The 23,720-nt window shown below is 37.7% G+C and overlaps 1 protein-coding gene and 1 long non-coding RNA gene across 22 annotated transcripts in view; one reads left to right on the forward strand and one right to left on the reverse strand.

Annotated features, from left to right (window-relative positions):
• Window positions 1-23,720, forward strand: part of EPS8 (EGFR pathway substrate 8, signaling adaptor) — a 268,177-nt gene that overhangs the window by 131,628 nt on the left and 112,829 nt on the right. The window lies entirely within an intron of this gene.
• On the reverse strand, window positions 4,821-15,554 carry LOC146403397 (uncharacterized). Its single transcript, XR_014803813.1, has 2 exons — window positions 9,730-15,554; window positions 4,821-9,679 (listed from the first exon to the last, which is right to left on the reverse strand). It is a non-coding gene; the product is annotated as an uncharacterized LOC146403397 (long non-coding RNA).

Here is a 23,720-nt window from a genome sequence, read left to right on the forward strand (position 1 = left end):
AACACGGGATCCGAGCTGCATCTGCAACCTACATCACAGTTCACTGCAACGACGGATCCTTAGCCCACTGATCGAGGCCAGGGATGGAACCTGCATCCTCATGGATACTAGTCAGATGTGTTCCCACCGAGCCATGACGGGAACTCTGGCACTATTTTCTTTTTTAAACGAATATTTGTTCTGTTTTATGTCAGAATCAGGTCAGTACAGATTCTGGAGAACTAGATGATATCTCTGGGCCATTGATTCCTTTTTTTCTGGAAGCTGAATGACCACTGGGGGAAGTGAAAATATGTCTGGGGCTCCCCTCAAGTTGTTATTTCATCGGTTGCCACTTTTTTACGAGTGAAGCCTTACAGATGATAATTGGGATTTCTTAGGTTAGTTCACAAAAATAGTTTAACTTACCAAATGACCAGATTAATATTATTGGAACTAACTTGCTGCTCATAAAATAACATGGTTGGATGTTAAAAATAGTTTGAGTTTCTGGGAAACAAGGAGTGAGTTTGTTAAGGTTCTAAAATTAAATACTTCCACATAACCACATCAACTATACAATTTCAGTTGAGCATTGATAAATTAGATCCTACACTTAGAAGAACCAAAATAAAATCAATTCGTTAATGAGTCCTGACATTGGAGCTATAGTTTATGTTGGTTAAGTTCTGGAGTTAATAGTACCAAATATATACATCAAATAAAATACCTAGAAAGAAAAGATTCTTTACTATGGGTTACCAGGTTAGGCTTCATGTCTTGAAATAATTTTACTTTGTAGTTCTGGGTTTAGAAATTTTATTATTTTTTTCTGTTTATTACATACAAAAATATGTCAAGACTGTTGAGAATTTGCAAATGTCAGAAAAAGACAAAAGAAAAACAATTCCCTGTAACCCTTCTGTTCAAGAACATCATTGGTGAGAAGAGAGGGTAAAGTCATTGTAGAAGAAGGAATTAGAATGACTGATGACATTCAGGAGCAGGAGAGAGCAGCTGGGAGTTGGAGAGTAAGCCTTGGGGGACAGCTGTGGGTGCAGTTGATTAGCCAGGAGATGATGGCAGACCATGAATTTGGGGAGAAGAGGTTGTTCTCAATGTAAGAAATTGCAGAACTTTTTCTAGCCCAAGAATCCCATTTTCCAGGTAAGGAGAGCAAGTTGAGTTACTCAAGTTTGTGGAAGGACTGGGGCTGGGTTGCTTCTGTTGAGTGATCTCATGTGTTGCCACTGTTGATTCTGGGACAGAGGACAGCTAATTGTAAAAGCTGTGGTTTTGTTGGTGGTTTATTTTATTTTTTCATGTTGATATGCTTTTTAATTTTATTTTTATTAGAGTAGAGTTGATTTACAGTATTGTGTCAATTTCTGCTGCACAGCAATAGTGACCCAGTAATGCATATATATATATATATATACATTCTTTTTCTCATACTCTCTTCCATCACGTTCTATCCCGAGAGACTGGATATAGTTCCCTGTGCTATACAGTACAACCTCATTGCTTATCCATTCTAATCTAATAGTTAAGCAGTGCTTTTTAAGAATAAATTTGCTCAGTCTTAGGAAAATAATTAGATGGGGAAGTTATTTGAAAGAGAAAGATGTAGTTAAGCTTATTTTGATCATGAAGAGATGCTGAGTGAAAAAGTGGAGGAGTCAGTAATGTCTATAGAGTTTCAAGCTTTGTGATGAGAAAGGAAGTACCCTTATAGTAAGTAAAGAAATTTGGAGAATAACCTTGTTTTGTGGGGAGGATCAAGTTCAATGTTGTATAAACTTAGGATATTCCAGAGAAATGTTTTCCTAGGCAGACAAGAATATGGGTCTGATATTATAGATGTTCAATTATACTTTGCAGATAATGAGGACTGACTAGTAGGATAGCATTTGTTATAGGACTAACCTCTTCACACAGTGCAACCGAGGGCACTTTAATTCCAGAAAATCTCCCGAAGACTCTTGCTTCAAGAAAAAATAACATCTGTTAGGCGAGTCTCTGAATGAAACATCTGGTTAATTGACTGGTGTGGGCGGGCTCACCTCAAATAAGACCTTTGCTGGTCTGCTTGTATGAGTGTATGCTGCTTCTCTTTCCCCAATAAAAGTATTAGTTGGATGTGCAACTCCATGTATAAACTGTGTTACAGAAAAAGGTATTACCCTTTAGCCATTGCTAGAGTGGCTTTGTGGTATTTTATGATGTGATAGCATTTTTTGTTTTGATGGTAATTCAGTTTCATAATGTTTAACTAGTTTCATTTGGGAATGTATTTGCCCTAATCATTCATCATTTGCTGTTTTTAAAGTTCTGTGCATCAGTGAAAACAAGTATGACAGCTGTTGACATTCCTAAGAGGTGGTGAACCTGAACTATTATGTATATGGTTCATGAAAATTTTAAAGATGAGGCTAGTGTCTTTGTTTACTTTCTCTTTGTGTATTTCTAAGGATTTCTAAGGCTTTCCAACATATTCATTAACTTTATCCATTACTAACCAGTTTACTTAAATTCTTGGTCCTAGATGATCCTATAACCCATGCTCTAGTATTTATCGCACTGTGTTGTCGTTATCTGCCCAGTACCTGCAAATTGTTAAAATTCTCAATGTTTCAATTTTCTCATCTCTAAGATAGGTCAGTATTACTGTTTACCTCTTGGGCTTATTGTGAGAATTAAATTATCAAATATGTAGAGGACTTAAGAAAGAGCCTTGGAGTTCCCACTGTGGCTCAGTGGGTTAAGAACCCGACTAGTATCCATGAGGATGCGGGTTCGATCCCTGGCCTCACTCAGCGGGTTCAGGATCTGGTGTGGCTGCAGGCTGCTGTATGGGTTGCACATGCAGCTTGGATCAAGCATTGCTGTGGCTGTGGTGCAGGCCAGCAGCTGCAGCTCAGATTCGACCCCTATCCTGGGAACTTCCATATGCTGCAGTGCAGCCTTAGAAAGAAAAAAGAAAAGGAAAGAAAAAAAGAAAGAAAAGAAAGAGCCTTACACATAACAAGCTCTCAGATGTTAGCTGCTGTTACTGATCTGTTTTCTTCACTCTTATGTTCATCGTTCATTCTTGTATGCCCTGGACCTAGAACTGTCTGCGTTCAGTAAAATCCAAGGACAATAAAGACAGGGGCAGAGGAAGGTGTCCCAGGGTATCTCATGGGGGAAACAGGAAGAGACCAGCTCTTATTTCACAGGTGCTATTTGCATTCTTGCTCAGTTCCACCATAGTTGAAAACTTTTTTCCTTAGTTACTAAATCTTACTGTTACTGATCTCTGTATGGTCGGTAATGCCAGAAAACAGTCTGGCTGGCATTCCCTTCGTGACTCAGTGGTTAACAACTCGACCAGTATCCATGAGGACGTGGGTTTGATCCCTGGCCTTGCTCAATGGGTTAAGGATCCAGCATTGCTGTGAGCTGTGGTATAGGTTGCAGACTCAGTGGCTCGGATCCTGAGTTGCTGTGGCTCTGGCAAAGGCTAGCAGCTACAGCTCTGATTTGACCCCTAGCCTGGGAACCGCCATATGCCCCATATGCTGCAGTGCAGTCCGGAAAAAAAAAAAAAAAAAAAGAAAAGAAGAGAGTCTGGTTAATCTAGTTTGGGAATGGCTAATAGTTTCCCAGCAGCTTTTACATTTTAAAAAATAAGTGCTAATCAAACGTCTCCTATCCTGGTGGTAGGATTTTTGTTGCCATCATAAAGTGAAGGACAGGGAGGGCTACATAATTTGCATGGCCCAGAGCAAACCGAAAAGGGGGGTGTCCAGCTTGGGTGGGGAAGTCAATCCCTCTTTCTCTTGGGCTACCACCCCACGCTACAGGTGGCTGACCTCCGAGTGGTTGCACCCAGATTTGCTTGGTGCCTTGATGGGGGGTATGGGCCAGAGAACCCCATGAGACACCTACCTAGTAGACCTAATAAACTGTGGTGCTCCCAGCTCAGGATGTGGATAGCCAGTGCTTTCCCTCCCTGCCTCCCTGCAAACCCAACTACCAGCCCTGGTAAGGGGGTGTTCAGAGGTGGGACTACATGTGATCCAAGGTTCTAAGCCAAGCCTCATTGACCCATTGGACTTCATGTATGAAACACAGATTCAAAGATATAGTTGTCAGAATTTCAAGCCAATCACCACAGAACAAGATCCTGGCCCTTTTGTGTGTGAGGTCTTGTGTACCTGTTCTGGTTGCTTGTCCACGAAAAACAGTTTTTTCAGATATTCTTGGGAGGCGTCTCCTCAGTAGACATATCGGTTCTACCTGGGAATCTAAGCCTGAGGACAGCTTGCCCTTGTTGTTCATTTTCTTGGCTTCTGCTACTTTTGATTATTCAGGGTCTCTAGAAGCAGCTTTTTTTTTCTTTTCTTCTTTTTTTTAATGTTACCTTTATCCTATCCTTACCAGTCTACACAGATGGGCCCAACTCAATGTTCTTGGACACCATGATGCATTAACTCTTTTGTCACTATTTTGCTACAAGAGAGGTCTTAATTCTTTTTTATTTTTATCATTTAAAGTCATCTTATTGAATTATAGCTGATTCACAATGTTGTGTTATTTCTGGTACACAGCAGAGTGATTAAGTTATACATTATATCTGTGTGTGTATATATATATATATGTGTGTGTGTGTATATATAATATATATTCTTTTTCATATTCTTTTCCATTGTGGTTTATTAGACGATATTGAATGTCATTCCCTTGTTATACAGTAAATCCATGTTGTGTATCTATTTTATATATGGTAGGTCTTTTTTTTTTCTTTTTTCTTTTTGTCTTTTTGCCATTTCTTGGGCCGCTTCTGCAGCATGTGGAGGTTCCCAGGCTAGGGGTCTAATCAGAGCTGTAGCCGCCAGCCTACGCCAGAGCCACAGCAACTCATGATCCGAGCCGCGTCTGCAGCCCACACCACAGCTCACGGCAACACCGGATCCCCAACCCACTGAGCAAGGCCAGGGATCAAACCTGCAACCTCATGGTTCCTAGTCGGATTCGTCAACCACTGAGCCACGACAAGAACTCCAATATGTGGTAGTTTGTATTTGCTGATCCCAAACTCACAGTTTATCCCTTTGCCCCTCTTCCCCTTTGGTAGCCATAAGTTTGTTTTCTGTCTGTGAGTCTGATTCTGTTTTGTAAATAAGTTCATTTGTGCCATATTTTAGATTCCACATGTAAGTGATATTATATGGTATTTGTCTTTGTTTGACTTACTTCACTTAGTATGATAATCTCTGTGTCCATCTATGTTGCTGCAAATTGCATTATTTCTTTTTTTTTTTGGTCTTTTTAGAGATGCACCCGTGGGATGTGGAAGTTCTCAGGCTAGGGGTCAGATTGGAGCTATAGCTGCCAGCCTATGGTACAGCCACAGCAACACTGGGTCCTTAACACACTGAGCGAGGCCAGGGATGGAATCTGTGTCCTCATGAATACTGGTCAGATTCGTTTCTACTGAGGCATGATAGAAACTCATTTCATTCACTTTTTTTTTATGCCTGAATATATTCCATAGTGTGTGTGTGCATAAATGGATGAGTTTATCCATTCATCTGTTAGTGGACATTTAGGTTGCTTCCATGTCTTGCCTATTATAAATACTGCTGCTATGAACATAGAAGTGCATGTATCTTTTCAAATTAGCATTTTCATCTTTTCCAGATATGTGCCCAAGAGTGGGATTGCTGGATCATACGGCAACTCTATTTTTAGTTTTTTAAGGAACTTTCATACTATTTTCCATAGTGGCTGCATCAGTTTAAATTCCCACTAACAAGATAGGAGGGTTCAGTTTTCTTCACACTCTTTCCAGCATTTATTATTTGTAGACTTTTAAATCATGGCCATTTTGACTGGTGGGTGGTGATAAGGGAGGTATTATTTTTGTTTTGTATACCTGGAGACCAAGGCTTAGAGTGGTTGATCAGTACTTTTGCCAAAGCCATGCAGTAATTGGCATAGCTGAAATTTAAACTTGGGAGGGACTGTCTCATTCATTAGACTGTACAATTTCTACTGGCCCTAATGAAAGCTTTAGTGTCAAATCTACAGGACACCTACATTCTGGCTGTAGCTTTGTGCCTGAGGACTTTCCCATTTTGTGAATTAATGTGTAAGTATTTGTAAGTTCTCTATAGCTTTTAAGCTCTATGAAAATTTTGGTCATTAGTAGAGATCTAGTCCTTAATGCAATAAGATTCTGCATCTGTCAGTTTGATTTTTCACCCCCTAGTCTTTTGTTCACAAGATTTCTCGATTGCTCAGTTTTTTCCTTTAAGCAATTTCCTTGCTCAATTCTGTCTGCCCTCATCTCAGAGGAGCTTCCTTTGGTTGGTATTCTCTGTGTCGATAAGTCTCTGTGTGTCAGAGAACATAAGAGGAAAAAATGAAGGATTCCCAAAGGAAGCTAATGTGGCTTTTTAAAAGCTCATTAAAAAAAAAAAAAATCTAAAGTGACCTCAAAGGACTTTTAGAGCCTTTTTTGAAAGGCTTTGTTTACAAGTAGCCTGTTCAGAGGACTCAGGGTTGAAAATATGGACTGTAGTCAGAGAGATCTGGGTCAAGTCCTGCCTCTGCTTTGTAACCTTGGGACTTTGAACATATTTCGAACCTCTAAGCCTCAGTATCTTGACCTGTAAAATGGGAATAATATTGATACTTACCCCAGGTTATTGTAAAGTTCGAATGAACTGAGGTATGTGCTGTGTTAGTGAGTATGAATTAATATAGCATAGATCGAAGGCTAGTCTTGGGAGAGGAACCCAGGGAAAGAGCCTATGCCGAATTGGAAGAGATGTGTCCTCCACGGACTAAGGGGGAAGGATGAGACCACAACCAAAAGTCTCTGAAGATCCAGGCCCCTGGTTTAGTAGACTCAGCTCCATCACAGAGTTTAACTGTGGGAATTTAATGATTTGATCCAGAAGTCCTTGGAGCAAAGGTATATATATATACTTATAGGTGAATTTTTAAAAAAACATTTAAGTACCTGATACCACCAGGCACTATACATTACAGGTGCTTGTGATAAAAAAGAAAAAGAAAATGTTTGCATCTTTTTTTTGGGGAAATTCTTATTTCAACCATGGAAGAAATATGTAAACAAATGACTGATATAACACACTGTGGTTTAAGGTACACGCAGAATACCCTAGAGCATCCGGCAAGTTGGAAGGAGGCCATTCTTTGTTAAGACGTTATTTTCAAGAGTAAGAATTTTCTCGTGGTATAAGCATTATCAGCAAGTATAATGATTTATTTTGGCATTTTTAGTGTAGATTGATCCTTCAAACACCAAGCATATTTAAAATGCAATTTTACTGTGGCAGTTTAACTGAAAACATCCTATCTTTAAACTTTGTAACCATTTTATTTATTCAAAATCATCACAACTTAGATAAAAAGAAGTTATGGGCAAACTCTCATTGTCTTGGTTAGTAGAGGTGCTAATAGCTTCAAGGTCTGGAAGGGATTATTAGCCCATTAGAGTGGATGTGTTTTCCAAATGATTATTTATACCCTTGGGAAATATTGTTGGCATGTAAAGAGAAGTACTGTGCTAGCTGGTATAACAATAATATTAACTAACGGAATAATTACTAGATGTTAACAATTAGAATATTGGCTACTTTATATTGAATATTAAGAAGAATAAATACATTTCTGTATATGTAAAAATTAAAATATATTGACTATATTGTGTATATAATTCAAATCCATATACGTAACATTATATAGAAGAAATGAATTTCCTTACTTTACAGATGAAAGAATTTGAACATGCTTGAAATTACTTAATATTACTAAGCTGTAGAACCAAAATTGAATTTCACAGTCTTTGTTCTTTTCACCTTTTTGAGTCCAGCTGTTTCTCACAACAGGATTCATAACATGGTAATTTAAATTACAAATGCATTATCCAAACTCAAAGAATCTGAGCCAAACTTTATGCTTCCATTCTAACTCATCATGTGTCTTCCTGCTGCTAGCTGAAGTGAACAAAAAATTTTAGAAGTAAAAAAATCTAGTATGGCAATTTGCTTATATTTTAAACAGTCGTTACTTTTCCAGTTTCAAAGAAAGAAATTGCCTTTTTTTTTTTTTTTTTTCCTGTCTTTTGTCTTTTGTCCTCTTAGGGCCGCGCTTGTGGCATGTGGAGGTTCCCAGGCTAGGGGTCTAATCAGAGCTGTTGCTTCCAGCCTACACCAGAGCCACAGCAATGCCGGATCCGAGCCGTGTCTGCAACCTACACCATAGCTCATGGCAACGCAGGATCCTTAACCCACTGAGCAAGGCCTGGGATCGAACCCGCAACCTCATGGTTCCTAGTGGGATTTGGATTCATTTCTGCTGCGCCATGACGGGAACTCCAAGAAATTGCTGTTTTCAATGTACTAAAGCTACTTAATAAAGAGATCAACCTTAACTTACAAACAAAACAACATTTTCAATAAGGAATTGAGACAAATATCTTCTAGTTAACACATTAGTGTTATTATCTAGTCAAAGCTTTTTTTTTCTTATGGGAACACACAGTTAAATTTTAAATTGTTCCTAAAAGTACTTTTATTATAATACTTGAGGTCTATTATAATACTTGAGGTACCATTTTTTGAGGTACTAAATTCCTCAGATTAAAAATAATTTGTGGTTATGTGCTTATTTGTAGGTCTTGAGTTGAATATACAAGTCCAACTACATATAGGAAATAATTAAATATGCCTATTCTACTTACAATTTGTAAAATGCTAGAAACTATTACAAAGATGCAAAATAAAGTACCTTTGAGGCATTTGGGGTTAGATGTAGATTCCTCATTTAAGTCTCAGCATCTTTGTTTAATACTTCCCAGTGTACTGCAAGGATGAAATCAGATAGCATGTTCATGTGCCTCACAATATGTGATTCTTCATGGTCTCTTTCCTCTTTATCTTTTCTACACATATAATTTTGAATCTAGATAAAAAGAGAACACAAAGTGTAAATAAAAGAGAACAAAGTGTACTTATTAGGCAAAGGCAACTCTTGCATGCTGTGCTTCAAATGAGTGATATTTTACTTTTATTTATTTACTTTTACGTGAAGGTCATCTTTAATATAGCTCTTATTTGACTGATCTGGAAACATAAGAATTGGAGCATGTTTTCATTTTTGTGGTGAGTTCATTGTAGATAAATTCGTATATGGAAAGTAGTCTTCTATTTCTTAGGAAATTTTGTCATTTGCATGTCCTCAGAAACATATTAGTTATCCATGAAATGCTGATAGTGTGGAGCAGTGGTGAGAGCCTCAGGCTGTCTGGAGCTCACCCATCACCCAGCACTGTTGCAGGTGCCCTTGATGTTAAATTCTTTGTGTCTGTTTGCCTATTTTATTTTTATTTTTTGGCTGCACCTGTAGCATATGGAAATTCCTGAGTCAGGGATCCAGTCTGAGCCACAGCTGTGACCTATGCCAGAGCTGCAGCAACTTTGGATCCTTAACTCACTGCACTGGGCTGGGGATCGAACCAGCACCTCAATAGAGACACACTGGATCATTAAACCTCTGTGCCACAGCAGGAACTCTTGTTTGCTGACTTCAAAATGGGAGTGATATGACTATTGGCTATGGTACCTTTGGGATTACAAGTTGGAGAATGAATTGAGATCGTGGATATGAAGGTGTTTTAGTAAAACTATATAAGATATAAGTATTATTATATTATATAATATTGTGAACTGTCACAGCTGAATAAAGTGGAAATTAACAGTTTACCTGGAAAGGATCTTTTTTTAAGTATGAACATTTTGAATGTAATTGTAGCCTAATCCTGCTGGAACAGTGGTAAATGTAGTAAGGCAGGGCCATCTTATGTATTATTTCTGAAAAAAACTGGCAAAAGGAGAAGAGGAAAGTAAGAGGAGCTAGAAGTGCTGGAAAAAGAACACAAAACAAAACCAATTAGATGGTCTTGAAAGCACTGGAATTTTTAGAACAACAAATTTCCTTACTAGGACATACTAGGAGGAATTATTAATCTAAGAATTACTAAAAATATATTTCCCATTAAAAACTTGTTTACATTATCTGTAGTATCTTACATTCAGAATTTTACATTCTTGTCAAGGGAAAAAAAAAAACATCTGGTTCTGATTTTTCCCTTCTCTAGAGTTTCCACCATTCACCACATACACGTGGATGCCTTGCTATGTGTGGTCTGGAGCTTCGTAAACGTAGGTGTTTCTTCTAATTCTATGAGTTTTTTTGTTTGGTTTTCTTTTCTTCTTTCTTTTCTTTTTCTTTTCTTTTCTTTTCACTTTTTTAGGGCAGTATCCACGGCATGTGGAAGGTTCCCAGGCTAGCAGCTGAATCAGAGCTGCAGGTGCCGGGCTAAGCCGCAGCCACAGCAACACGGGATCCAAGCCATGTCTGTGACCTGCACCACAGCTCTCGGCAATGCCGGGTCTTTAACCCACTGAGCGAGGGCAGGGATCAAACCAGAGTCTTCATAGATACCAATCAGATTTGATTCTGCTGCGCCACAATGGAACCTCCCTGGTTTTCCTATTAACTTCCTTTATTTCTCTCATTGTTCCACCCACAAGTACATGCCAGGGTCTGTCTCTGGGCTGAATTTTTTTTCACATATCCTCTTGTTCTTGGTCTCTCAAAATGTATACCCAGGTTTTTAAAAAGTGCCAGGATACCATTTAAGTAAATGCGATCATTACATTTCTTTCCAGAAACTGTTTTGAGAGTATTTTTCCTCTGTCTTGGAGGAGAAATCCTAGTCAAGTGGCAGTGAAATGGCTGTCTTCCTCTCTTCATGAACCCTGTTGTGTAGGTTTTATTCCATTCTAGGTGGTGGTCATTACTCGGCATCTGGATGATTTGGTCATCTTTGTCTAATGTTGCAGTTGCTGACCATAAGTGTCTCAGTGTAGAGGAAAATGTTACATTTTTCTTGCACAATTTACTTCTTATTCAGCTTCCTGTGAAGTGACGGAGGGGGCTGCTGTGTTCTGGCCCTTTCACAGTGACTAGTGACCTATCCTTTAATCTTCAGATAGAGCGCCACAGTCTCAATTCTTCTGCAGCCACTTCAACCTTTAATTTATTGCTTGGCTGAGTCATCTGGCCACTACTTTTGTGTTCTCTTTATACAATGGCAAATCATATTCTTTTGTATCTTTAAAACAAATGTTGGTTTCTTACTTAGTAAACATTTGGCTTATTTAGTTTCCTTAGTTTCCCCCCAAATAATGGACTAGTCCAAAGAAATATAGTTTTAGGGGGATTTTACCAATTGCTTTAAAAAAAATTAGGGAAAAAAAAAGGGGGGAGTTCCCATCATGGCTCAGCGGAAACAAATCGACTAGGAACCCTGAGGTTGTGGGTTTGATCCCTGGTCTCGCTCAGTGGGTTAAGGATCGGGCGTTGCCATGAGCTGTGGTGTAGGTAGCAGACGTGGCTCGAATCTGGTTTTGCTGTGGCTCTGGTGTAGGCCGGTGGCTACAGCTCCGATTAGACGCCTAGCCTGGGACCCTCCATATGCTGTGGGTGCGGCCCTAAAAAGTAAAAAAAAAAAAAAAAAAAAAAAATTAGGTGGTATAGGATGTAGCAGAAAGGTCTGGGTTCATAATCTTCACCGTCTAGTACTTGTAAAATTTTTGGCATATATCGGCTCTGAGCTCAAACTTCATGCTTATAAAATGGGTTATTGTTAACTATATAAAATGTTGGGATTCAATGAGATAGCATTTAGAGAGTGGCTAGTACAGTGCAGAGCAAAAATTTGTGCTTTGGTAATTATCGCCTCCTCTTTATTGTCATCATTGTCATGATTCTGTGGTAAAGCCCAGAGGAAGTTCTATACCTATGAGCTCAAAACAGAACGCAGCCTTGATAAAGGGCTCTTGTTTCCATCGATCACCCTGAGACTTGTGTGCAGCTTGGGGTTCTTTGTTGCTCTGTTCATCTTTGTTAGGATGAGAAAGTCCAAGCTTACAGATAGGTGAACATACTGAGGTTACCACAGACTTATGGAAATGGGTTAATTGGTCACCAATGAACTATTTCTGGCAATAGTGTTAGAGTTTTATGAAATACACAGTTTAATTTCAGAAATAAGGACTTAAGTATTCTTAGATGTAGGCAGTTATTTAAACCATTTACCTTTTGCAAAAGCAACACTCGAAAAAGTAATGACCACTTAAAAAAAAAATCTACCTTTTCAAAGTGTTTCTAGTTTGTGGGTGTGATGAAAAAATTCTACCTCGAAGTCAAATTTTAAAAAGCAGAGAGATACATAGTGATGAATCATTAGTTTCCTTTTGCCTACAAACAGACACACTTTACTTTTTTTGTGTCTCAGTTCAGAGTGTGAATGTACAAGCTGTAGGGGTTAGATAACAGCACAACGAGAAACTTCTTGCTGTCAGTCTGGGGATGATTGAAACCACTGACACATCAAATTGAATGAAGTCTTTTTATGCAAGAATACTAGAAAAAGATATTTCTAGTCAGAAAATACTCTAGCTCTGAATCTTTAGTGTAAAGTTCACATGAGGTGAAAAAGCCCGAGTGAAACATTTAAAATGGTAAAAAGCTTTTTTAAAAATTTTAAACTCTGAATGTAATTCTCGAAAATATTTTGAAAGACAGTAAATATTTCCAAGGGGACAAGTACTCTGTTTACGGAATTTGATCCAATCAGCGAAACTCGGGTAACAGTTGCCCTGAACATTTTGATTTTTCTATCCAAAAAGGATTTATTTCCATGTCATATAAAGGCATGCCTTTAAGATAGTATTACAAGATATATTATTACCTGCACTTTTTGCCTGAGATGCATTTCTGAAATGAAGTATTTTAAGTGTCATGTGGAAGCTTGTCATTTGTGAATCCATTTTTAAAGCAGTATTTAACATATACTAGATCTTTGGTACTCTCGGAGATTTTCTTACTTCCATGTAGATAAAGGAGGTCATCCAGCTCACTTCCGTTTTTTTTTTTTTTTTTTAAGTTATAGGGGAAGTGCAGTTCTTTTCTGAGGAGGGTAAAGGAAAAGAGGAGCTATATTATAACTTGACAACATGGTTATTGTGGGGAATATGTTGTGGAACCAAAAAGAAATGAACCAAAAAGAAATGAAGTGTTGATGAACAGCAGTCAGTGACCAACTGAAACTGATATACGTCTGTAGGGTGCCTGATTTTCAGGTTCGTAATTCTCCTTATAACACAGGAAGCAAGTGCAGAGAAGGTTGAGTAGTAGTAGGTCCAAGAAGAGGTAAGGTCCCTGCCCTCAAAAAGTTAATAGTTTCATTTACAAATTAGAATGATCTATCTCAAAGCCCCTTAGTTTCTAAGCTCCTTGCAGACCTGAATAACCTAGTTCCCATATATCTTATTGAATCCTTATTTTTCAGATTGTCTTCTAGTACCTACCTCATAGAATATGCATAGAATATGTATTGGTTAAAATAAATGGGCAGTGTGATATCACATGCTAAAGAGAAAGACTGTGCTTTTATTCTTACTCTGGTTAACAGTACACAAGTCATCTTACTTCACAGAGAAGTACAGTGGTCTTTTCTCCAGAAATAAATAGGCAAGAAGAGATTGTGGAGTGAAATACTTAAAGTGTGGGAAAAACCAACCAGAATCACCAACAGAGAATTCTACATCCAGCAAAATTATCCTTTAAAAATAAAGGAGAAATAAAAACTTTCTGAGACAGAACCACAACTACAACACACATGGGGACTTGTCACAAGTATTCTTACCTTGAAGGAAATATTCAAAGAAATGTGATTTCTAAAGTTTCCAGTTTGTGTCTTATCTTTTTATTTTTTTAATTGTATTTTAACACATTTTTATTGGTTTGGATATTTTGCTCCCAAAGCTTGATATCAAAATATATGATACTTTGAATATTTATGGAAATAGTATCTCTGGAAAGAAAAAACATTTTAAGTTAAGCTTATTCAAAATCTTCGATAGGTTATGTTCTTTTGTATTCAAAGTAAGTCCCAAAACATAAACTTTGGACTTTATTTTTACATAAAAGGTATATGCCCTCCTTAAGTAGATACAGTGGTGTTAGGAGTAATACCTGACCTTTCAAATTCAATTAATGACTCAGCACCTGGGGGAATATTCCTAGTTATTTTTGCTGTGTCTTTGTAACATCCTCTAAGGTTCCTTGTCAAGAGAAACAGATCACCTTTCCCTGCATGGGGCATCAAAAGTTACTAAAGAGACCACTGCTGTAGTTTCTTTAAGCTTCATCTCTTGGACTGTTATTAGTTTGGCACAGGACACTGTGTAAATTATATACATGTATACACTCCCAAATCACTTCCTGGTTTGAAAATGGAATCTATGAATTGGCTTCTGTGTCTGTTTTAAGAGCTATTACCATGGTGATGAATAGTCTGCTTAGTTTTATGGTTGGCATGATTCTTCCAGGTTGGGTCACCTGTGTGTGTGTTTTTTTTTTTTTTTTTCTTTTACTACCAGTTGCCCACACTTCGGGCAACAGTTAAATTTCCATCATTAAAAAAGCAAGTAGTTAGAATGCAAAACTAGTGATTTAGTAGAATTAGCTGCATCAATGCTTTTAATCTGTTGATTATTTCTTTTCAGCGTTAACTGGCAGGAGCTTACGCCTTTCACACAGCTTTAACCCTTCTCTTTGCAATTAGTACTGGTGGGGAATCATTATCCTGTACTGCAGTTATAAATTTATCGTCATTTGCTGAAGCATTATGGGGAAGAGAGAGGAAAACTGACAAAACGTAATAAAACATAATAAAGGAAACTAGACTTACCCATTCTTGATTTTAATGAGTCAACGTTTCAGGTACTTTGCTTTACTGTTTTATGTAAGCTGAGGCAATGGGTTAGTTGCCTTAACCTTAAACCTGGCATTCCCATGGAGGCTCAGTGGGTTAAAGATCTGGTGTGGCAGTAACTGTGGCTCGGTTTGATCCCTGGCCCGGGAACTTCTGAATGCCACAGGTGTGGCCAAAAAAGAAAACAAACAAAAAACCACCTTAAACCTGTCTGTTATCTACAAACATTAAAAGAAACATTGTACATATATACAATGGAATACTACTCAGCCATAAAAAAGAATGAAATAATGCCATTTGTAGCAACATGGATGCAACTAGAGATTATCATACTAAGTGAAGGAAGGAAGGAAGAAAAAGGCATATACCATATGGTATCACTTATATGTAGAATCTAAAATAGAGCACAAATGAACCTATCTACAAAATAGAAACAGACTCATAGATGGAAAACAGACTTGTGACTGCCAAGGGGGAGGGGGATGGAATGGGAAGGACTGGGAATTTGGGGTTAGAAGATGCAAACTATTACATTAAGAGTGGTCCTACTGTGTAGCACAGGGAACTGTATCCAATTTCCTGGGATATACCATGATGGAAGATAACATAACAAAATGAACATATATATTTGTATGACTGAGTCACTTTGTTTTACAGCAGAAATTGGCACAACATTATAAATCAACTATAATTTAAAAAAATAAAAAATAAATGTTAAGGTTTTTCAGTTTAAAATGTTCACAGGAATGAGGAGGGGTAAACACAAGCAAAACAATGAAATTGGGGTAATAAAATGAGTTATAGATTTGGAGATATATACTGTATGCCAAATGATCAGACTGGATATAATGAGAACTTCTTATTTGGGATTGCAGCAAAGCCAGCTCTGTATAGTCCTAGATGTTTAGAAATTAAGTCAGCCAGGAAAATAATCAGAACCCCAGATGCCACAGGCCTTGTGAGAAATTTAAACAGTGAAACTGTAGTTACTTCTGTATAACTCAGATTTAACTATAACAAGCTAATACAATTTCCTGAGTAGAATGATGATTTAAAAGAGCTAGTGAATTTCAAACCCTGGGAAAATACCACTTACTGAATTATAATCATTCCGATCTAGTTAATAATTTAAATCTAAGGAGTCATATGTAATAAAGCTTCATTTAGTTCAGTTCTAGTTATGCTACGTCTTCTCTAACTCGTAACTCTCAGTAATAATCAAAATGGTTTTCCAAAGCGAAGAGATTATCCCCTCTGTCTTTTACTTCTACTTCATTAAGAAAACTCATAATAATCGTTCTGCTTCTAAAATGACTATATGATTTCATTTATACCTAGTACAGTACATGCTTCATAATAGGCAGTCAGTAAATCTTTATTCATTCTTTCAGGAGGCAAAGGAAGGCAGGAAACTCATTACCAACCTACACTAAATGAATGAATGAGTGAATAAGAAAGAAACAGCTATAGATTGTCACTTCAAAACCTGCCTCTTATTGCCATCTCACTAATTTGGGGAATGCCCACGGTGTCATTGAATATCTCTAACAAGAAAGCATTCTGTATATATATCTTCACTCTGCCATCGTTCCATAGACATCCAAGCTTTTGACAAAACCTGGCCTTTCCCTTTTGACGATTTTTCATAAATCCACCTGGGATTTATCGCTACAGAACTTAGTGGGTCTAGTTTTCTTACTTGGACTTTGGCACATATTTGAATCACCTGGAGAAGCCTGCAGCATTCGCAAGGTGATTGTGATTTTTCTTCTCTGCCAACCACAGGGACTGAATTTTATACCCTGCAGATAAACACGAAATTCTCAGCCTCCTCCCCAGATCCCATCACGCTGTCCTCCTTGACAATAATTATCCATCTTGCTTCTTGCTGGTTTTCTGTGTGTTTCTTGTTCCTCAGCTTGTCTTTCATTGGAAAGAAACACTTAATCCTGCTTGCTCTATCAGGCGCTTTAGTTTCTGTTGTGAAACCATGTTCAGCTATTAGCTCCCCGCAAAGCCTTTCTAACCTTCCTGGAAGAGAAGTGGCAGTATGCTTCCCAAAACCTTTTTGTCTGTTTATTCAGTTTTTATGACTCATTCCTTCCTAGCCATCATATTAAAGTCCTTGGATCCTTTAGTTGTACTTAAGTATGATTTTATTAGTTTTATGCTGTGTTTAATGTTCATGTATGTATCTATGCTACTTGTATGCTTTTAGTGTGTGTATCTCTATCTGTAATATAGGGTAACCCAAAGGGCCAATGCTTCATCTTATTTATGAGCCAATCAGCAAACTTGCATGAGAAAAATTTCAACAAAGGCTTAATTTCAACACACACCTAATAAATGTGTACTAAATACTTGTTTATTGACAGAGCTTATGAATTTTTAAAATTCATACTTTTACCTAATTCATATATTTTCCCTCATCTATCTTTCTGTTCTTTGGTGATGAATCAGGGCTGTTGTAATGAGATTTCCGCGGGCCTCATGTTCAAGGTCAGTACTGAGTAGTGGGTGAGTCATTGTATGACTAAGAGTCATTGGTGTAACCCGATTGTATAATTTTTGATAGGGTAACAAAAGTATGGGAATTAAGAAGAATAAAGGAAGTGTAAGTACTGCATAGGCTACATATTGTGCATACATACACTCTATCTGAGAGTGACTTCAGGCAGTGCAAAGTTAGTGGTGTGAGATAAAGTGTGTTGCTGCTGTAATAACTGACAGCCCCCACAAATGAATAGGAAACTGGCTTAGAGAGCTAGCAGGTGAGTATCAGATCTTTCTGGCTTATCCTGATTGGCATGGATCTGAGGGCTCATGGTGTCCTAATGGCCTGCAGAATACTCTTTGCTCTGAAGTGTACAAAGTGGATTAAAAAAAAAAAAGTGTTCCCATCAGGATGCCTGGGAATGAGTGGTCTTTTGTAGGTATTGAATTTTATGTCGTCGTTAAATGAATCAACATGACATAAAGAAGTATCATTATTTTCATGCATTTTATACTATTTTAATTGGGACTGGGACCTTGTACATGTAGCTTTCACAAATAAAGCAGGATCCATTACTTGCAGATCCTGAGATGTCTGTAGACAGGCTCCCTAACAAAATGGAGCAATGCCAAGAGAGTTGGTGTGGAAGTTATACATTACGTATGTGTCCTTCTAAAAGATCCATGTAAAAATCTACTTAGAAATCCACATAAGCAACTATATAATAGATACTTATTATGCCATAGCAGCAAAACTTTAAAATAGAATTATACCTGATTTGAATGAATTTTTATATTTAAAGACAGAAAACACATGATAAAATTAAATTCATATTTAGAAAATCCACCTTATTCTTTCTGAATCATAGTCTTCTCTAGAATGTTGAAGTCATTCAAGGGAAATTTGGGTGGTATTTGAAACATACCATGTATGTAAAACATACAGTTTATCCTGGGACGCTGAGATGAGGATTGGATTTTGACATCAAGTTCCCAAAGTGGAGTTTCCACTGTGGCTCAGTATGTTAAGAACCCGACTAGTCTCCATGAGGATGACAGTTCAGTCCCCAGCCTTGCTTGGTGGGTTAAGGATCCATTGTTGGCACAAGCTATGGTGTAGGTCGTGGATGTGGCTCATATCCAGTGTTGCCAAGGCTGTGGTGTAGACCAGCAGCTGCAGCTGCGATTTGACCCCCTAGCCTGGGAACTTTCATATGCTGCAGGTGTGGCTGTAAAAAGGGGAGGGGGGTGGAAGCCTAAAAGTTTCTGTTATGTCAATGAATACCATGATGCCCCAAATCAATAAGAAATAATGACCTCAGGCACCTTCACATAAATAAAATGAGGCTTTCATACCAGCACAGTCAACGTATTGGTATATTGAAATTTAATTGTTTTCTCAATGAAAATTAAGGTGTGCCCTCTTTGGAATGAGAGAGATAGCATTAGGTTAATGTATTAGCTTTATCCTCTGAAGTACAAAATGACCTTAACTTGGGAGTTGGTCAAAAAAGGCATTTCTAGGTTTTGAATGAAATATAATTAGAATAATCTAGGCAGGTGTAAAGAAAGGATTACCGCATGCATCAGATTTATAAAAAGAAACAGATGCAGCTTTTTAATTTAGGGGTAATGTCTGATATTATTGAGAATACAGAAAGATTTAATCTATCTTTTTAAAAAAGGTATAGATATAGAATAGGGTTTACATTATAATTTTTAAGTTAGAGCTTGACATTGAAAACATATTTGTATGCTTATGTTGGTCTAGAGGAAAAATCTTAATGCCTGTTTATGCCTTATGCATACACAATAAAAAAATCCATGCTAATAACTTACAGGATGAATCCTATAGGTCTAAAATGATCAAGAAAATTTTAAGAAGTTATGTGGAAATGGTTTTAAAGAGAAATCAATATCACTGCTAAACTAAGATGGGTGAAAAAATTTTCCTCTGTCAAATTGGAATAGATTTTTAAAATTTTTTATTTTTGCCTTCTTTAGCATAAGTTTTATTATTAATGTGCCAATGGAAAAGGTTATTCCTACCACTCTTCAGATAAGATGTAAGCTCTCAAGGGCCTGTACTTTTTTTTTTTTTTGAGTTAAAAATATTTTTTATTATAGTTGATTTACAATGTTCTGTCAGTTTCTGCTGTACAGTAAAGTGACCCAGTTAAACTGGAATAGATTTTTAAAACAAGTGATATGCTGGAGTTCCCACTGTGGCTCAGCGGGGTTGTGGCTCGGATCCCGAGTTGCTGAGGCTGTGGGGTAGGCTGGCAGCTGCAGCTCAGATTCAACCCCTAGCCCGGGAACTTCCATATGCCGAAGGTGCAGCCCTAAAAAGCAAACAAAAACAGAAACAAACAAAAAAACCCCAAAACAAACAAAAAATGATATGCAGTGTTTTGGGAAAACAGGAAAAAAAAAAAACCCTAATAAACTAAGCTATTGGTAAGAGTGCTAAGTATGATGTCTGTGGACATAGAGGAGGAAGATGTTTTCTTTACCCCTCTTGGGGCCCCTGGCTGGATCTGCACATTAAACTGAAAAAAGATTAATAAGAGAAATGTGTACACAATTTTTTTTCTTTTTTGGCCACCCTGGAACATATGGACTTCCCAGGCCAGAGATCAGATCTGAGCCGCAGTTCTCACCTAGGCAGCTGTGGCAGCGCTGGATCCTTAAGCCGCTGTGCTGGGCCAGGGACTGAACTGGCATCCCAGTGCTCCAGAGATGCTGCTGATCCTGTTGCACCACAGTGGGATATCCAGTCCATGTTTATTAAGTAAAAGTTTTATGTGACATGGCAGCTTTCATAGGAAATGAAGAAACCATTAGACTTGAGTGTTTCTATACTGAATATGATGAAGCATGGACAGTCGTGGAGGAAAATATGATAAAGTGTAGGAAACGAGAGGACATTTAGCAAGGCCTGTGTGTTCCGATTCTTCTCAGCTTTCCTTTGTCCTCAGAGAGAAGGAAGCTCCTTTGCTCAGGGTATAGGAAGGGCTGTACCCCACATGAGGGTTTTAGGACCTTTGTCAGGTGAGAAAGTTTGGGGAAGGTCGGAGTGACCTTCGTGCTTCTGCTGTTTTCTCAGACTCCTTCACCTTAAATCTTCAGTATGCCAAGGTGCCATATCTTTGGGTAGTGTGTCCTGAACCTTGTCATTCATTCTGAAACTTCCCCAAGATCTTTCATAACCTAGCACTGAGATAGTGTAGATTGTCCAGTAACCCACGGAAACAGTCTCCCAGTCCTGGACATTTCTATGGCGACAAAAGAAAAAACAGGTTAATGGTTAGAACAAACTGTGAACTTAGTTTTTAAGTCCAGAGGGCAATTAGCTGAAAATATTTCTAGATGTTGGACTCACTCCTCAGATGGAGTGAGAGCAGACAGGGGCAATCTCACTGCTTTGTGGTTAGTCTCTGGTGATGTTTGGGGTCCACCTGGCAACAGCCAGGAAGGCTGTGCATGAATTGTGGTGATTTCTCTGAAGTTTGCATCAGGTTGCCCAGTTTTAGCTTGCAGGGCTTTGGGAAAGAGGCAGTTTTAATTTTTAGTGATTCCAAGTCAGAAGAGGGAGAGAAGAATGGAAACATTAATTTGGAGAGTTGGATCTAGATATTGGAGGAGCCTTGAAGAATTCAGGATCCGGTCCAGTCTACAGACGGATAACAAAACCTCAAAGACAATGAACAGGACAAGAATTTAATACCCACAGAGGTGTGCTATACTTTTCCATTGAAACATAATTTTTGCTTCTATAGACACTTCCATTTCCATCAAAGATATTCTAAGTAAGACTAATTTGTTTGCAAAATAAGTCTAGTCTCATTAAAATTGGCCTGCTTATTTATATCAGTTCAGCAAGAGTAGTGATTGACCATATGCTCTTTTTAAGTCTACTTTGCTGGACTCACTTCTAATAAGGAATCTCAGATTGGGCTTTAAGAAGTTCCCCAGTGGCACAGCGGGTTAAGGATCCAGTGTCATCACTGCTGTGGCTCGGGTTTGATCCCTGACCCAGGAATTTCTGCATGCTGTGGACACAGCCAAAAAAAAAAAAAAAAAGCAAAACAAAATAAAACATCAGATTGGTCTTTTAAAATCTTCCTAAGGGGAGTTCCCTGGTGGTCTAATGTTTAGGATTTGGTGCTTTCACTGCTGTTGCCCAAGTTCAATCCCTGGTCTGAGAACTGAGGTCCCACATCAAGCCACTGCATGCCCATGGACAAAGCTTCTTAAGATTAAGAAACAAAAGCCAATGACTCATCATCAGCTTTTGCCTGCAATACGTATAGACTTGGGTGAATGCGTCCCTTCTCAAGGTCCCCAAAATACCCTGAAATTCCTAGGGCTGCTAGGATGTGGCTTTCCTTACTAACCTGTTAAGTAGGTACCCTATTCACAAGGTACCAGGCTGTTTTTTAAAGGATAGCTTTATACATATTGGCTTCTTAAATTCAGCCTCAGTTCCTTAAAGCTGTCTGGTCATATCTTATTCTGTGCATGTCATTCTAAGATATGACATTCCAGTGAAAGCCTTGCTAATATAACTAATGTTTACCATTGTGTCCTGTTACTAGGAGAACAGATGCTTATTGAACTTATGCAAATACCTATATTGCTATGAAAATAAGAACGCTCAGTTTTCAAATTCTGGATGGATCAGGTGGGGAGAAGAGATAAATACTTCATTTCTGTTTACAAAGGTATAATTTACCGGATTGCTGTAAATCATGGGTAGTTTAAGAGAAAAGAGAAAAAAGATTTACTTAAATCTGGAAAACATAACATTAAAGAACCAGCAATCTTCAAACAAAAGTCATAAAAATTATAATCATCTACCTCAGTTTATTCAGTCCCAAGTTCTGCTTGATCTTTGGTTAGCCATTCTATGAGTCCACCACCTTCTTCATTAGTTCTGGAAATTCTTAGGCACTCCAGTGGCCTGGCCTCAGTTGTTCACTTGATGCTATTATGGAGCGTTGTCACAGTAGCTGATTGTAAAAACTTTCAGGGAAGAACCAGAGCAAAACAATAACTGTCTGTGAATGATGAAAGACTTAAGCAATTGCAATAAATTCTGATGAGAGTTCATTAGGTAAGGAAAGTTATTTCCATGGCATACAACAATTTCATTCTTTAAAAATTTTTTTTTATTATAGCTGATTTATAATGTAAATTCTTGAACAAATTATGGACAAGTACTAAGACATTTCTATGAACTTCATACAATTTCTGGAATAGTTATACTAATAAGATATTCCATTCACATATTACCTGCAAGAGTTTCTCATCACTCCTTATTTGACAATTCTTTCTATGTAATTTAACATACCAAATAAACCTAATTATTTTAACATCTCTCTTTTATAAGATGAGAGACAAATCCCTTTGAGATTTTTCCAGGGGCCCCTAGTGAAACCTCAAAATTAGTTCGAGGTCTAAAAGACTATGGGATTTTTGTCAAAAATACCAGTTTGGACACTTGACTAAATAGGATCCCAGATCATTATGAAATAAGACTTACCTGTTCAACCAAAGTGAAAACAGATTTTGAAGGCAAATATAGAAGGTTACATAGCTGTGGACAAAATTTAGCTTTTAATATAAGAATCAGCTTTCTTTAGTCATCTGTGACCTGATAAAGACAGTGTGAAGCACAGGAAATTATTCTAAGATTTGACATCTTGATTTTTGAGACAGATTTCTTAAAAGGTAAAGAAAACTCAGAGAAGTAGTGGTTTTTTTAAGCTACCCTTTATTCCTGACAGTTCATCAGGCACTATTCTATGCTCTTTACATGTATTATTTCATTCAGCCTCAATGAGGAAGATTCTATTATTTTCACTACATAGATAAGCGAAGAGTTTAGTGAAGTAATTGGGGCAAAGTCATACAACTGTGAGTAACAGTGCTCATATTTAAACCTGTTTTGCACACAAAGTCAAGTTCTTTCCAACCATATTCTATTGGCTATATTAACAATTTGTTTAAAGTCAGACAATACTAAATTGTAGAGCCAGGAGAAAACATTAAGGTTTTAGGTTTCAAATTTGTTATTCTTTTGACCACAACCATGCTACGCTTGACCTGGGTTTATTTAATCTATTTTCCATAGCCCCATGTCAGAAATACAAAGGAATTAGAGACTAGTGTTAGGGTTGTCATTAAAAGGTCTCGAAACTGCAAATTAGGTAAACATTAAAAATTGATTTGGATAATCGACCTTTTATCGACTGAAAATAAACTTGAAAGTGACCCTTAATATTTTGCCTAACCAGGGCAAACCTTCAATATATTAATGCTTTTCAGCCAAAGGCCATAACTAAATTCTGCTGCTTTGGCACACTCTAGTCCAATGATATTC

The sequence above is a fragment of the Sus scrofa genome, chromosome 5 (assembly GCF_054392235.1).
Source record: "Sus scrofa isolate SSC_HxYL_T2T_F1_AM1 chromosome 5, Sscrofa_HxYL_maternal_Yorkshire_Landrace_v2.0, whole genome shotgun sequence".
In the NCBI taxonomy this organism is placed as follows: domain Eukaryota; kingdom Metazoa; phylum Chordata; class Mammalia; order Artiodactyla; family Suidae; genus Sus; species Sus scrofa.